General features: G+C 44.5%; 2 protein-coding genes across 15 annotated transcripts in view; one reads left to right on the plus strand and one right to left on the minus strand.

The window, feature by feature from the left end:
* The window catches only part of KIF1B (kinesin family member 1B), a 148,347-nt gene extending 147,466 nt beyond the window's left edge, over positions 1-881 (minus strand). For 13 of the 14 annotated variants that reach the window (XM_004272374.4, XM_049712536.1, XM_033432913.2 and 10 more), the window contains exon 1: positions 581-868. The gene's annotated coding sequence lies outside the window, so the exon portion shown is untranslated. Of the gene's footprint in view, positions 1-580 lie in introns of all 14 variants that reach the window. The other variant, XM_004272376.3, reaches the window with a different exon arrangement.
* Positions 1-16,576, plus strand: part of CLSTN1 (calsyntenin 1) — a 523,112-nt gene that overhangs the window by 136,851 nt on the left and 369,685 nt on the right. The window lies entirely within an intron of this gene.

Raw genomic sequence — 16,576 nt, forward strand, 5'->3', positions numbered from 1 at the left:
CCCTTCCCACCGCGCCCCTCCTCTCCAGTCCTTGCGCCATCGGCTCCCCCCTCCCACGCGATACCCGCTCCTGCCTTCATCTGGCAAAAGGGCCCAACCACATTCCTAGCCGAAGCCCCGATGCCAACCAAAACCGGGGAGAGGGGATGGGGGGAAATAATAAAGGGTAGCTTCAAGACGGAGCAGAGCCGCAGTATGCGCAGAGAGCCCGGCGAACGGGCCGACAGCGGCGGCTCGGCTGACCTCTGGGCACGGCCGGAGCCTGGCGGCTCAGGGGTAGCGGAGGGCTGGTGCGGGGCGCTGCGGGGGACCCGGCAGGCCGCTGGACCCAAGCCTGGGGCTCGCGGGAACGGTCCCCCACCCCCGAGGCCAAGGCTCCCCAACCCCGCCCCGCCCCACCCCACCCCACCCGTTGCCCCGGTGGGGCAGCGCCCTCAGTACTCGCGGCTCCGGCCCGGCTCGGAGCTTCCCCCGCTCGGACCCCGCCGGCCCCTGAGCCGGCCGCCCCTCCCCCCGGGCGGCCCCCTCCTCAGGCCGGCGGCGAAGCGCCCACCGCCGCCCTCCCCGCCCCCCGCCTTACCTCAGCCGCGCTGCGGACAGACGGACGGGCGGGCGGGCCGGCCAGTTCAGCAAGCGCCGCGGCCCGCGGGGGCGCGGGGAGCCCGGCACCGACGCTCCTCAGCGCGAGCAGCGGCCGCCGAGAGCCGCAGGGCGCCGCTCGGCAGCCCCATCACGCATCGGGCCAGCCCCGCACCGAGGGCCGCGGCGGGCGGAGGGTGGGAGCGCGGGAGACCGGGGCGCGGCGAAGGGCCGGCGGTGGCGGCTTCGGCGGTCGGGGAGAGGCTCGGCCTCTCGCTGGCACCTCCCAAGACCGCCGCCGTCTGACTGCCCCGCGCCGGTCCTTGCGAAGCTCCGCCTGCAGCCGCCGGCGCCGAACACCGCCCGGAGCCCTGCCGCCGCGCGTCACCTCCGCCCGCCCCGGCGCCCGCAACTGACGCGGGCAGCGACCAATAGGGGTGCAGAGCTTGGGGTGGCCGGCCAATCGCAGGAGAAGCAGGAGAAGGGATGCGGCGGGGAGAGGCGGAGACTGCGGGGCGCCTCCTGGTGGCTTAGAAGCCGGAGGGGGTGCGGGGGTGCGGCGTGGGCGAAGGCTGTGCCCGGAGTCCCCTCCAGGTTGACCCCCAAAGGGCGTAAGTCGGCAGCAGGCGCGCCGGGCTAACCCGATCATCCGCCTTGTAAGCGGACAAAGCAAGCCTAAGTGGGGCGGGGCTGTGGGGGCCAGAGGAGCAGAGACGACTGTGAGAGGCGGCCGAGTGTGGACTCATTGTCCGTCTGGAAAACATCTCACGCGTTGAAGCCGCCGAACGCGGCGCAGTCGGATCGGAGCTGAAACACGCAAAGGGAAGAGTGTATGATCCCGCAGAAAGCCTCCCGGCCTATTCTTATCGAGCCCGATCACAGCACCTCCCACACGCCACCTTGGGAGAAAAGGCCGAATGAGTAATGGAAAAGCATGACTTAGTGGGCTTTCAACTTGTCTCCTTGGGAGACCGAGTAAGGGCCGCGAGTAAAAGAACAAAATGCTTTGTATCGCCCCGAGTTAACCGACCGAGCTCGCCTTTGAGAGATGCCCTTGAAGGAGGGTTATTGGAATTCAGAAACCCGGAGAACACAAGCGCTCTGGTAGCGATTTTTAAAAATCAGGTTTAGATTCAGCTCAAAAGAAAAAGCCCACAACTGTTCATGAGAGGTACAATTCAGTACTTAACAAAATATTAATTCAGCGGTAATATGTGAAATTATCATGCCAAGCATCACTATTTTATAAGGTTGTGAAATGCTTTTGATTTACTAGCAGAAATTTAAAGTAAAATCGGATTTTCCCCCTGAATTCAATACAGTATAGGATGTAAAAAGCCTTCTTTATAAGCATAGACTCTAAAACATCAAAATTAAGTTTCTACACTAATAATTTTGGAAGATTTCCACCCGCGCTAAAGTCCTCATACTCGCCATCCAGTCAACATCTATTGAACATTTCTCATTTCATTTAGAATTTAATCTTCACCTATCCACAAAAGGATTTGACATAGCTTACACTGAAGCATTCAAACAATAAAACTATATAGCATTAAAGTAGGAGTAAAGTTAATAATTTTTTAAATAATAAAAGGCTGTATGGTGGGGGCACTGTCTGAATAAGGGGAACACATAGAAAGAGAAAATAATATTAAAAACCAGAGTCAAGGGCTTCCCTGGTGGTGCAGTGGTTAAGAATCCGCCTGCCAATGCAGGGGACACGGGTTTGAGCCCTGGTCCAGGAAGATCCCACGTGCCGCGGAGCAACTAAGCCCGTGCGCCACAACTACTGAGCCTGCGCTCTAGAGCCCATGAGCCACAACTAGTGAGCTCGTGTGCTGCAACTACTGAAGCCCGTGTACTGCAACTACTGAAGCCTAGAGCCTGTGCTCCACAATAAGAGAAGCCACCGCAATGAGAAGCCCACGCACCGCAACGAAGAGTAGCCCCCACTCGCCGCAACTAGAAAAAGCCCGCGTGCAGCAACAAAGACCCAATGCAGCCAAAAATAAAATAAATAAAATAAATAAATTTATTTAAAATAAAAAAAAAACAGAGTCAAGAGAGCACAAAACCCAGAACAAAACCCACTGAGCACAAAACCCAGCTCCTAGCTTCCTAAAAATAAAATAAATAAATTTATTTAAAATTAAAAAAAAAAAAACCAGAGTCAATGGAGCACAAAACCCAGCACAAAACCCACTGAGCACAAAACCCAGCTCCTAGCTTCCTAAAGGCCAACACAAAAATGAGCTTACAATGAGTTAATAAACAGAAGCTCATCAATTCATCAGTAGAAACCAACTTTTTCCTTAAAAAAAGAGCTCTTTGCATAAGTACTCTGATAAGCACCATGGAGAGTTACAAAACCTTGATGGTAGTTAATATTGTTTGAGCTCTCAATGGAGCTCAAATTAAAAAGAATCTAAAACAGTGAAGGGAATGTGGTGGTAATCATCCCTAGACAAATTAAGCAAAAGCACACAGAGAAGGGTCAATAGAGGCAGATTAGACTGTTCTAGGTTTCAAGATGAAAATAGCCTGGTCTGCATAAGCATTTTGCCCCTCTGACAGATGAAGTCACTCTGCAGAGCTCTTCAGTTTCTCAGATTACAGATTTTGTACAAAGGCACCTCTCTAAAGTCAGAAAGTACTAGAAAATTGAATTTAGCCATGGCCCAGTAGAGTTATCCCTAGAATACAAGGAAAGAACACCAAAATATTTATTAATGTGATGCACACAGCCATGCTACCACAACTAATAAGGTTTCTGGATACAAGATCAATATACAAAAATCCAAAGTGCTCTTTTTCGTTAGGAATAGACGTGATATAAAACGATTCTGTTAAAAATAGCAATAAAACTATTAAACTTTTAAGGATAAGTTGACAAAAGATGAGCAAGACCCATATGGAAAAAAGTTATACAACTGTATTGTTGAAACACATTAAAGAAGACCTAAATAAATAGAGGTACTGTATTCTTTATTTGGGGGCAGGAAGAAAATATTATAAAGATGTCAGTTCTTTTTTTTTTTTTTTTTTTTTTTTTTTTTGGCTGCATTGGGTCTTCGTTGCTGCATGCGGGCTTTCTCTAGTTGTGGCGAGCGGGGACTACTCTAAGTTGCAGTGTGCGGGCTTCTCATTGCGGTGCCTTCTCCTTGCAGAGCACGGGCTCTAGGCACGTGGGCTTCAGTAGTTGCAGCACACGGGCTCACTAGCTGTGGCTCATGGGCTCTAGAGCGCAGGCTCAGTAGTTGTGGCACATGGGTTTAGCTGCCCTGCGGCATGTGGGATCTTCCCAGACCAGGGATCGAAACTGTGCCCCTTGCATTGGCAGGTGGATTCTTAACCACTGGACCATCAGGGAAGTCCTATAATTTCAGTGAATATTTCAACAGGATTTTTCATGGAATTTGACAAGGTGATGGTAAAATTCAAATGGTAAATCTATTCCATGTTCATTTTGAAAAAATCATATGCTAGAACAAATCCAAGAATATCCATGGCAATTTTGAAGAATGAGGTGTGGGGATTTGCCCATAAGTTAGCAAGATTTTCTGTAACATCATACTAATTAGAATTCTGTTGCATTGGCACAAGAATATACAAATACAGAAATGGAACAGAATAGAGTCTAGAAACAGACCACGTGCATATGGGAATATAACATATGACAGCATTGGCATTACAAAGCAATGGAGAAATGATAAACTATAAATGATAATAACTGATGTGGAAAAATTGCTTAACTATATGGTAAAATATGTGATCCTTACATCACACCAAACAAAAAATAAGTCTCAGGTAGACTGAAAGCCTAAATCAGAAAAACAAAACTGGGCTTCCCTGGTGGTGCAGTGGTTAAGAATCTGCCTGCCAATGCAGGGGACACGGGTTTGAACCCTGGTCCAGGAAGATCCCACATGCCGCGGAGCGCCTAAGCCTGGGCACCACAACTACTGAGCCTGCGCCCTAGAGCCTGCGAGCCACAACTACTGAACCCATGTGCCACAGCTACTGAAGTCCATGCGTCTAGAGCCCGTGCTCTGCAACAAAGAGAAGCCACCACAATGAGAAGCTCGCGCACTGCAACGAACAGTAGTCCCCGCTCGCCGCAGCTAGAGAAAGCCCACGCACAGCAATGAAGACCCAATACAGCCAAAAATAAAATAAATAAAATAAAAGAAATTAATTTAAAAAAAAGAAAAGCAAAACTGTAAATGGTTTAGTAGGAAATATAAAATATTTTTATGACCTTGAGATAAAAGAGAAAAAAGTATTATTAATCACAAAGGACTGATGAATTTGACTATAATTTTTAGAAAACACTTCTATATAACAAAAGATATCATAAAACAAAGCAAACAACAAACCATAGATTGGAAAAATATATTTGCAACACATTTCACCAATGAAGCATTCAGAATATATAAAGAAATTCAATCAATTTACAATAATACAAATCAGTATGAAAATATAAACAACCTAGCAGGAAAAAAATGTGCAAAAGGTTACGAGTAGAAAATTCACAGAGGGGAATTCCCTGGCAGTCCAGTGGTTAGGACTCGGTGCTTTCACTACCAAGGGCCGAGGTTCAATACCTGGTCAGGGAACTAAGATCAGCCACAAAAAAAAAAAAAAAAAAAGAAAGAAAGAAAGAAAGAAAAGAGAATTCACAGAGGAAGTTATGAAAAGACACCTAACTCACTGGAAATGAGATAGCATACCACATCCATCTAATTGCCAGAAATAAAAAGCGAAACAATACCAAGTTATGTCAGGGAGTGAAATGGCCCGACTTCGTTAACAACCAGGCAAAGAGAAGATGAGCATATTCCTCTAACCCAGCAATTCCTCCTCCATTGTATACCCTAGAGAATCTCTTGCATAGACAGATAAGAAAACAGATACAAGAATGGTGTTTGCAATATTGTTTGTAATAGGGAAACATGGAAATATCCATCAGGAGGAGGATGGATGAATAAACTGTGATGCAGTCATAGAACAGAATAGTACATGGCAGTAAAAATGAATGATCCAAAAAAAAAAAAAAAGAATGATCCAGAGCTACTTTTCTTTTCTTTTTTGGCTGTGCCTCGTGGCTTGCAGGATCTTATTTCCCTGAGCAGGGATTGAACCCGTGGCCCCAACAGTGAAAGTGCTGAGTCCTAACCACTGGACCACCCAGGAACTCCCAAGAGCTACATTTAACAGCACACCTTCAGCAGTCAGGGCCCAGTCAGGAAACAGAAACCGTGACAGTTGTTACAAACACAGCAGATTTAATAGGTGAAATGGTTATCCAGATGCCCCCAGGCTCAAAGAGAAAAAAAAAGGAGAAGGGATGATAACTCAGAGACTAGAAACTGTAGGAAGGTGCTACACCCATAAGCATTGGGAGAACAAAAAGGAGGAGGGGGTGTTACCAAAGCTAGGAGACTTGAGGGAGGAGGGGCCAGGACTGGAGCTGGGGATGAAAAGCAGGGGCTGCTGCATCAGCAGAAAGCACCAGAAGAAAGGAAAGAGCAAAAATGAAAGAAAAACCATGACTTCTCTCATCTCAATACCTCTTACTGGCAGAACCCAAAGGGAAATCAACTGGCAAAGGAGCTTGAGAAATACAGACTACAGAAGGGTGGGTACAGGGCTGAGAAACAATAGGTAAATACCCAGCACAATGAAGCTGAGCAAAAAAAAAAAAAAAAAAAAAATTATGTGTGCCGTATAATGTCATTTATATATAAAGTTTGAAAACATGCAGAAGAACACTATACTATATAGTCCTATATGTAGTGTATATAGGACTATATTCATGTACAGTCGAAAACATGGGTGAGAATGATAATCACCAAATTCAGAATATAGGTTATCCCAAGAGAGAGAAAAGAAAGGAAGCAGGACACAAGAAACATCAACTCCATCTGTAATATTTTATTTCTTGGGAAAATAAATGATCCGAGGATGGGAATGTTGATGGAGTTGGGTGTGGATACGTGGGTGGGTATCTTTGTGCTAGTCTCTATCCTGTACTGCCTGTTACAAAATATTTCATCATTTAAGAACGATATTTGTCCTAAGGCATCCCAGCTCTGATCCCGCCAGTAATCCTCTGCAGTCTGGGTCAGCAGCTGGATCAGAGAGACTGACCAGTGGCAGCTGGACAAAGCATGAAGGGCTGAGTGGGCGGGAGACCATAATCCTCTCTCTGACCTGGTTTTAAGATGCGCTGGTCTCACAGCCTGCTATGTAAAAGGCCACCACATCTTGGCCAAACAGTTGGGCTTCCTGACTCAGAGTCTGTATTCATTCAAAGCTGCTGCATGGGGAATTCCCTGAGAGGGGGGTCCAGTGGTTAGGTCCTCACGCTTCCACTGCAGGGGCCACGGATTCGATCCCTGGTTGGGGAACTAAGATCCCGCATGCCACACGGTATGGCAAAAAACAACAACAACAACAGCAAAATAACTGCCGCATGCCACCACTTGCACTGACAATAATGTAGGAAGAGCTCATTTTCATTTCTGGGAGAACTAAGACTGCAGTCCTCTGCAGAATTATCCGTGTCCATAAAGAGAATTATTTTCTGGTTATTTTAACCTAGATCAGGTAACACATGTACTTAAGTCTTGGATCATATTGAACATTTAAAAATAGAAACTGCTTATATTTTTGGACATAGGAGGTCGCCATGTTGAAGTAGAAAAGATCTGGGTCTTTTTGTTTGTTTGTTTTGTGTGTGTGTGTGTGTGTGTGTGTGTGTGTCTTTTATTTATTTATTTTTTAATATTTATTTATTTACTTGGCTGTGACGAGTCTTAGTTGCGGTGTGTGGGACCTTCGCTGCGGCAGGCGGGATCTTTAGTTGCGGCATACATGCAGGATCTAGTTCCCCGACGGGGGATCGAACCGGGACCCCCTGCCCTGGGAGCATGGAGTCCCAGCCGTTGGATCACCAGGGAAGTCCCCAGATCTGTTTTTTTATACAAAGTCCTTGTAAATATTAATTAGTTAACATCTATTTGATATGAGTACGTGTGTACAGATTGTATTAAACACTGTATTAAATAACAATTTAGAGCTCAAGATAAATCAATAAGTGCTCTTTTTTTTTTTCCAGTGAATACTTCGATAGAATGCAGTCTGGTTTAACTCCTTAATATTAATATACAGTGACACCACTTATGCTGAGGTTATTTGGAATCAGAGAATCAAAACAGGAAAATATTTTAGAACTGGTTAGCCCGCTTCATCAGGAAACCGATGAGCACAGAAAGCCTTTTAGTTTGCAGAGGACTAATTTTTTTTGATGGCTTCAACTACCCAGAATCCAGAAGGAAGGAAAAGAAAACCAACCAAAATAGATGTTTTAAAACTCAAACATCTTATTCACTGGAAATTTCCTCAGGCCCGCGTTAAATACCTCTTTACTTATGTTGCGCCACTAATACTTTTTTTTTTAAGTTTTTTTTTTGTTGTGGACCATTTTTAAAGTCTTCATTGAATTTGTTACAGTACTGCTTCTGTTGTTTATGTTTTGGTTTTTTGGCCACGAGGCATGTGGGATCCTCGCTCCCCAACAAGGGATTGAACCCGCACACCCTGCATTGGAAGGTGAAGTCTTAACCACCGGACCGCCAGGGAAGTCCCCTGCACCACTAATTCTAACAAGTTCCACTGCCTGAATTTTTAGCTAATGAGATCAGTGGAACAAATTGGAAAGGGGGGATTGCAACGCTAGAAGTGAAGCTTACTACAACAAGGACTAAAATTTTAAAAGCACACGTAAGATCTCAAAAAACCTGGCTGCCTCATAACGCTTGGATCCAAATGACTTTTAGCTATCTCCAAAAACCAAACTAATACAAAAACTGAATTCTGGTATTGTCTAGAATAGTCAAAATCATACTGCAGGATATAAACACAATTCTGGAAAAGTAACTTCAAAAACATGTCGAGTAGGGCAAAAGTGACACCTTTGAAAATAAGTTTCTAGTCTTCTAGACAGCCCTGAAAAGAAAAAAGTCTCCGCCTGGACCACATTCTCTAAAGTTGTTAAAGGCAGTAGCAAAATCAATTGGTGTCATTTCCCCCCCTTTTTCTCCAATGCTCAATTCATTTAAATATAAAATGAATATCAGTTTAACAAGTAATATATACAACACAATGCAGGTTAGCACAATTGCTATGATCACCCTGGCCCTGAGGACGACACAGTAAATGCCAAAAAAAATCCATGCAGAAGTAATGAATCAAGAACCAAGCACCAGGGCTTCCCTGGTGGTGCAGTGGTTGAGAGTCCGCCTGCCGATGCAGGGGACACGGGTTCGTGCCCCGGTCCGGGAAGATCCCACATGCCGCGGAGCGGCTGGGCCCGTGAGCCATGGCCGCTGAGCCTGTGCTCTGCAACGGGAGAGGCTGTACCAGTGAGAGGCCCCAAAAAAAGAACGAAGCACCAATATTTTTGTAGACTAAAAGAAATGGGAAATTTTAATTTGGTGTGTTCTCTTAGTTCCCAATGATGAGTGCAAGATTTTGTTTTAATCACCTGCTGGCTCTTTGCAAAAACAGTCAGCAGTGATCAATATGTCTGGCTTTTCCCCTGGTCCTAACTGGGGACCCATCATTTCAGCCAAATAAGAATCTTCTGCATAGATTCTCCTCTTCTGAATTGCAGTTTACGTATAATTTTTCTGTAACAAGCATTTTTACTAATTAGGCACAACCTTGTATCAATTAACTTTGGTCTTAAAGCCATGATTAAAGAAACCAAGTTGTTGTTTCTGGCAATCGCTGTGCCAGTGACAGATGGCCCTAGAACACATGGGAAGAAGATGGTGCCTGAAATGGGCTCCCTACAGCTCCAGAGACATGCCAGCTGCCAGGAGGGGTCCTTAGGACACAAGAATGGGGACACTCCAGGCAAAACGGAGAGCTGGGAGCATGATGTCCAGGTGAATGGGGCTCAGCAGAGTCATGATATGTAAGATGACCCCTTCAAATCCATCATTCCCAAATCCCCATTCCAAGGAGACTATCCTGAAGACATAGCTTGGCCCAAAGCTCCAGCTTTCAGACAGTGCCTCCTGGGAACTGCACTTTGTTACCCTTGTTTAGAGCACAACCACTTGAGATGAATATATAATTCCTGCTGAGAGAAAGCATGCAAAGAGGAAGTAGAGAGGGGTAGAGAGCACCTGGCCTTTACAATCCAACTGTTTGGATTCTAATTCTGTCACTTGCCATGTGCCCTTGAGCACATAACCCTTGGTTTCCTTATCTCTAAAATAGGAGTGAAGATAATACCTAATTCACTCTTTACATTGTATGAATCAAATCAGAGTATGAGTGTAGGGAATTCCCTGGCGGTCCAGTGGTTAGGACTCAGCACCTTCACTGCTGAGTGTCAGGGTTCAATCCCTGGTCAGGGAACTAAATTCCTGCAAGCTGCGTGGCGTGGCCCAAAAAAAAAAAAAAGTGTGAGTGTAAAGCACACTGTCCAGTGCACTGTCATATTCATAATAATAAAGCCATAGTCTCATCGAGTCAAAAACAAGCTCATTGACTCTTTCTTCTCTCTTCCTCTAAGTGAGCTTATTTCTCCTTTCCCTTGTTTCTGTATCTACTGATTACAGTCACAATATCTAAAATGTTTTGATGAAATACACCTGCTTCATCCAAGCTATGGGATCGTGAGCAAGTCAATATCTCTAGAATTCAGTTTTTCGTTTTTTTGTGGTTTTTTTTTTTTGCGGTACGCGGGCCTCTCACTGTTGTGGCCTCTCCCGCTGTGGAGCACAGGCTCCGGACGCGCAGGCTCAGCGACCATGGCTCACGGGCGCAGTCGCTCCGCGGCATGTGGGATCTTCCCGGACCGGAACACAAACCCGCGTCCCCTGCATTGGCAGGCGGACTGTCAACCACTGCGCCACCAGGGAAGCCCTAGACTTCAGTTTTTGATCATTAAGTAAGGCGATTAGAGTAGATGAGTTCTAAAGAACTTTCGGTTCTAATATCTTGGCCTTCTGTACTTACTGGATTTTTTCCTTCCTCTCCAGAGAGACCAAGAGTTTAAACAGATGGTAATGATGGTGGTGCCAGTGATGATAGCAGTTGGTATTTATTGAGCATTTACTATAAAGCAAGAACTGTATTAAGCACTCCACATTATCTCACTTGATCTTCACAACAGTCTATAAAACAGGTACTCTTCTTGTTGCAAATTCATATATAAGGAAACTCAGAGAAGTTGTGGAGACTGGTAAATGGCCTCCTAACGGTACCAGGTCCCAATCCCTGGAAACTGTAAGTATTACCTTATATGGAAACAGGGTCTTTGTAGATATAAATTTAGTATTTTGAGGCCAGGAGACTATCCTAGATTATCAAAAATGGGCCCTAAATGCAAGCATGTGTATCCTTATAAGAGGAAGGCAGAGGGAGATTTGACTACACATACAGAAGTGAGGAAAAAGAAAAAAGGGACTTCCCTGGCGGTCCAGTGGTAAAGACTCTGAGCATCCAACGCAGGGGATGTGGGTTCGATCCCTGGTCAGGGAACTAACTAAGATCCCACATGCCTTGCGCGTGGTGCAGCAAAAAAAAAAAAAAAAAAAAAAAGTGGGGAAGGCAGTCTGGCCACAGAGGCAGAGACTGGAGCGATGCAGTCACTCCAGCAGTCTCCCCAAGCTGGAAGAGGCAAGAGCCTCCAGAAGCAGCATGGCCCGGCCAGTGCTTTGATTTTTCAGCCCAGTGATACAGATTTCAGAATTCTGGCCTCCAGAAATGCGAGATCATAAAATTCTCTTATTCTAAGCCAACTAGTTTGTGGTAATTTGTTATAGCGGCCACAGAAAACTCATACAGAGATTAAGTAATTTATTCATGGTCATGGTTAATAAGTGGTGAGAGAGTCAGGATTCAAATCCATGAACATCTGGCCCCAAACACTACGCTCTTCAGCACAGCACGGTCCACCCTTTATAATACATAAAACAGACAGACACTGACAAAGTACTAACTATCAAAAAAGGAAGAAGCAGAAAAATTGGAATTCCATCAAAAGCAGGGTAGCATTCTGGCTGATTCAACCAAATCCATTCTCTCTACCGCAAACATCTCAGCTTTAGAAGCATGACTTTAAAAGTTCATTCTCCCACACACTTTACATCGAAATTAGGTCATACCTGCATCACAGCCAAGAATGTGTGCACTTCAACGAGAAGAAAAGATTTGTAAAAGGAGAAAAGATGATACATTTAGTTTATAGCTAAAGAGTTTACTTGGCAGAAATTTCAGCCTCTTAGTCCACAGTTGGCAATCAGAGAAGCAGAAGCTACTTATCTTTTGAAAAGGTTTGTTTCCTTTTTTCTCCTTCAACTGGGACTCTGTCTTCAATTTTCTCAATGAAAATGAGTAAGGGCTATAAGAACTGGATTTTTTATTCCCCTCTCTTGCTACCTTCCTGACTGTTGGAGTTCCCAGGCAAATCAGCTAATGGGAAAGTTAGGATTGGGGGTTTGAATTTAATCTTAATCTGCAAATGAGCCTACATTTTTCTCTGTAGGAACAAGACCTTCATCTCTTAACACTCATTAAACTTCTAGTTTATACTCTGAGCCTCTTATAGTCATCAGTGTGTGTCCCCAAATCCACCAACTTGATTCATCTTACCTCCTTTCCCCCTTCTTTTGGCCATTTAAATGAATATGCACAAAGTTTTGAGATAAGTGGTCAGAATAGCAGGGTGGTCTGCAATGCTCTAAATTAAATGTTGTTCTCGACCCAGATTTATGGGCACAAAGCAGTAAGCGTGCAGAGAACTGAGGATGAGGTCCCCTTGGCTGCCATAGTATTTCTCAATCATCCTAAAGAAGTCAACTGGAAAAGAAAAATGTTTTCGCATTACTAACAGCCTCAGTACGTTGTGGTTTGAAAGGATGATAGAGCACAGCCTTTAAGGCGTCTCTAAGGAAGAAGGTAAGCATTTAGATCTACGATATTTATATAAACAGCTGACTCTGTACTTAGAGCTCAAAATTAACCCTATTTATTCATAATGTGCTTTTCTTTATAAGAGCTCAAAGTCTTTTTTTTTTAAAAGCCATTACATCAGCCATTTCTTTCCATCCATGTAATGTTGAAAGGTAACACGCTCATTTCACAAGGACACTGAAAGCTACAGAAATAATCGCCAAAGGCTATCAACCCACCAGTGAAGTGAGCAGAGAGGCCTGCAGACAAGACAAGCTCTGACAACAGCACATTCTGTCTGTCTGTCTGTCTCTGTCTCTTTCACACACACACACACACACACGCACACACACACCTTGCACTGAAAGAACTTCAAGGTGTCACGGGGTTGGAGATACCATGTTTTCATTTTTGTTTTTTAATCACAATCCAGCCTGCCTGTCCGCTTTCTACCTTTCAATTAGTGGCAATTTATCCAACGTGCTTAGATTTCAACAAGACAGCATAAATAATTTAAACCACCATAAAAAGTGATACACGACACAAGAGGACAGAAGATTTAAAGGAGACGGTCTTCTGGAAAAGAGCATCACCAACGTTCCTTTTTTCAGCCCAGGATCCCCAGGGTTTCAAAACAACTGAAGCAAAGCTCTTGCCCATGTTTCTTTATTTTTTGATACAAAATACTCCAAAGAGTACCTTACAGGGAGAAATAGGCGAGTCTCAGTGTTTTCAATTAGCACCTGTGTAGTTGCAGGCAAGTAATATAACCCCTCTGAATCTCCGTTCCTTCATCTGTAGGATGAGATGGATAATCCAGTCAGCCCTCTGTACATGCAGATGTGGAACCCGTGGACAAGGACGGCCGGCTGCACTGCACCGTTTTATATAAGGGACTTGAGCATCTGTGGATTTTGGTATCTGTGGGAGTTCTGGAGCCAGTCCCCTGCAGATACCGAGGGACAACTGTAGTATCTACCGCAAGGGTTCTTGGGTGAATTAGATGAGGCTGTAATCTACACCACTGAACCCAGCCATGGAGCGCCCTGAAGAGAGATTGAGGAAGAGACTGAGAAACTATACAAAACCTGAGAAATCTGTGAGGAGACACAAGGTAGTTATGCTCTGGGATAGGAGGTGATGGCAGCCTGACCCCCTTCTCCTGTTCCCTTCCCCTCCTCTATGCCCAAGGGACCAGGTGATTATAACCACAGTAAGAGCAGTGCTGGGGAAGAGGTACAAGAAGTTTTCTTTTTTTTTTTTTGGCCGTACCATGCGGCTTGCAGGATCTTGGTCCCCTGACCAGGGATTGAACCCTCACCCTGGCAGTGAAAGCACTGAGTCCTAACCACTGGACAACCAGGGAATTCCAACAAGAAGTTTTCTTGAAGGGCAGTGTGACCTGTTGGGATGACAAATGGGGACTCATGAGACCTATAATGTAATGCCACCAACTTTACCCTCTGAGATGCACCCCCCAACATACACACACACACACACACACACACACACACACACACACACACATACACTCACTCACCAGGAGGGCACAGACCAGGGCCTGAGCTTTAGCCCTGCTCACTACACATTACCATTACCATCCAGGTAACTTAGAGTGTCCAAAGGAATATGAGCTCATGAGAAAATAACTATACATTTAAGAAGCAAAACAGCTATAACATAAATCAGAGACCATAAGCTGAACAACTTACATCAGAGGAAGCAGAATTAATGGACTAAGACACACAAAAAAATTCCAATAAGCATAATAAATATCTTCAAAGAGATAGGCTATGGGTAATAAGTAATGAAATAAGCAGTTATTTTAAAAAACGAATTGGAGATACAGGGTCCAACAGGAAAATGCATACGGAGAAGGAATTAGCGAGTCAGAAGATAAGACTGAGAAACTCCACTAGAAGACACCAAGAAGGGACTAACAGGGGAAACATTTAGAAAATATGTGTATAGGTATATACATAGAGAGTGAGAAAAAGAGAAATGGCATCATAAGTTATAATGCTAAATCACTGATTTATACGATATAGTGACTTTGAAAATTGGCATCTCAAATACAGAGGAAAAGTCAGTGAGGAAGTTACTAAAACCAGAAAAAGGTATTATAAGAAAGAAAAACTATAAACCAATATAAATATTGATTATATTAGATATAGATATAGATAGATGTAAAAACTCAACAAAATTTTAGCAAATTGAGTCAAACAATATATGAAAAAAATAATACATGACGTCCTAGTGGGATTTCTCCCAGGATGGCAAGGTTTAACATTCAAAAATTAATCAGTGTAATTCATCACATTAACAGCCTAAAAAAAACCCAAACTATATTAACATCTCAATAGACGCAGAAAATGCATTTGACAAAAATCCAAGATCCAAAAATCCAGCATCAAATGGACCCTGAAACATATTCAAGAATGTTCATAGCTACATTATTAATAGTAGTTCCAAACTGGAGCTACAAGTCTCTGTCAACAGTAAAATAGATAAAGAATATTTTGGTATATTTAAACAATGAAATATATATAGCAATGAAAATGAATGAATCATAGGTAATGCAGCAGTACTGACTACACTCATTCTTATGACGTAATATTGATCACGAAAAGTCAGATTTAACTATATTAAATTAAATATATTAATATAGGGACTTCCCTGGTGGCGCAGTGGTTGAGAATCCACCTGCCAATGCAGGGGACACGGGTTCGATCCCTGGTCCGGGAAGATCCCACATGCCATGGAGCAACTAAGCCCGTGCGCCACAACTACTGAGCCCGCATGCCACAACTACTGAAGCCCATTAACCTAGAACCCGTACTCTGCAACAAGAGAAGCCACAGCAATGAGAAGCCTGTGCACCAAAACGAAGAGTAGCCCCCGCTCGCTGCAACTAGAGAAAGCCCGTGCACAGCAACAAAGACCCAACACAGTCAAAAATAAATTAAATTAATTAATTTTTTTTTTTTCGGTACGCGGGCCTCTCAGTGTTGTGGCCTCTCCCGTTGCGGAGCACAGGCTCCGGACGCGCAGGCTCAGCGGCCATGGCTCACGGGCCCAGCCGCTCCGCGGCATGTGGGATCTTCCCGGACCGGGGCACAAACCCGCGTCCCCTGCATCGGCAGGCGGACTCTCAACCACTGCACCACCAGGGAAGCCCCTAAATTAATTAATTTTAAAAAATAAAATAAAATGAACAAAATGAAGCAACTGAGTTTCCCTGCCTCAATTTACTCTTGTTTCAGTCTTCCGCTTGTAAGTAAATGGCAACTGCATCTCTCAAGCTGTTCAAGCTGAAAATTTAGGGCCAAATTTAATCCCCTTTTTTCTCTCATTCTCACATCCAGGCAATCGACAAATCTTTTGACTGTACCTTCAAAATATTTTCAGAATCTCCACACTTCACAGCTCTGCTGCTACTGCCTGGCCTAAGCCTCCCATCATTCGTTCCTGAATTGCTGCAATAGCCTTCCACTGGGTGCCCTCATTTCTTTGTTTTTACACTTGCCGTCCCCTTTTCAATCTGTTTTCCACAGTAGCCAGAGTTGATAACATGAATGAGTGTTGGGTGGTGTCACTCTTCTGCTCACACCTTTCAATACAAATCGCTCTCACTCAAGGTGAAAGCATAGTCCTTGCAATGGCCTATCATGTGTAGCCACCATCTCTCCAGCCCTCTCAGTTTCTCTAACCTCATCTCCTACTACTCACAGCCTTGCTTACTTCCCTCCAGTACACTTGCCTCCTCGCTGTTCCTTAAACGTACCAAGAGAACTCCAGCCGTAGCTTCTGCATTTGTATGAAATGGACCACTCTTCCCACAGATCTCTGCAGGCCCCTCTACATTACTTGCAAGATTTTTTTCTTTTTGGCTGCGTGGCTCATGGAATCCTAGCTCCCTGACCAGGGATCGGACTTGGTCCCCCTGCAGAGGAAGCGCCGAGTCCTAACCATTGGACTGCCAGGTAATTCCCTGCTTTCAAGATTTTTAAATGATACTTTTTCA

Source organism: Orcinus orca, chromosome 1 (genome assembly GCF_937001465.1).
Source record: "Orcinus orca chromosome 1, mOrcOrc1.1, whole genome shotgun sequence".
NCBI lineage: Eukaryota > Metazoa > Chordata > Mammalia > Artiodactyla > Delphinidae > Orcinus > Orcinus orca.